This window comes from Atta colombica, unplaced genomic scaffold (genome assembly GCF_001594045.1).
Source record: "Atta colombica isolate Treedump-2 unplaced genomic scaffold, Acol1.0 scaffold112, whole genome shotgun sequence".
Classification (NCBI taxonomy): domain Eukaryota; kingdom Metazoa; phylum Arthropoda; class Insecta; order Hymenoptera; family Formicidae; genus Atta; species Atta colombica.
The window spans coordinates 824,483-824,792 of record NW_017259198.1 but is presented as its reverse complement, the minus strand read 5'-3'; positions in this window follow the sequence as shown (position 1 = coordinate 824,792).

The window sequence follows — 310 nt, the reverse complement described above, 5'->3', positions numbered from 1 at the left end:
CAAAATAAAATATTTATGAACAATTCAGAAACAACAGTTAAATTGAAGCATATATGCATCTAGATATATAGTAATTAATAAAATTACTATCTGTTATCTCAATAAAAACATTAATTTATCACTCACCAATCAGATGCGCAACAATGGTGTAACATTTGCAATGTCGCAACGATAATTCTGTAACGAAAAGTATATAAAATCCTAATTAAAACAAAGCAGAAAAAATCAATCAATATTTTAAAAAATTTAAGCAAAAAATTGAGAAATTAAAAAAATATTTACTAAACACAAAGTTATCTTGAATAATTAT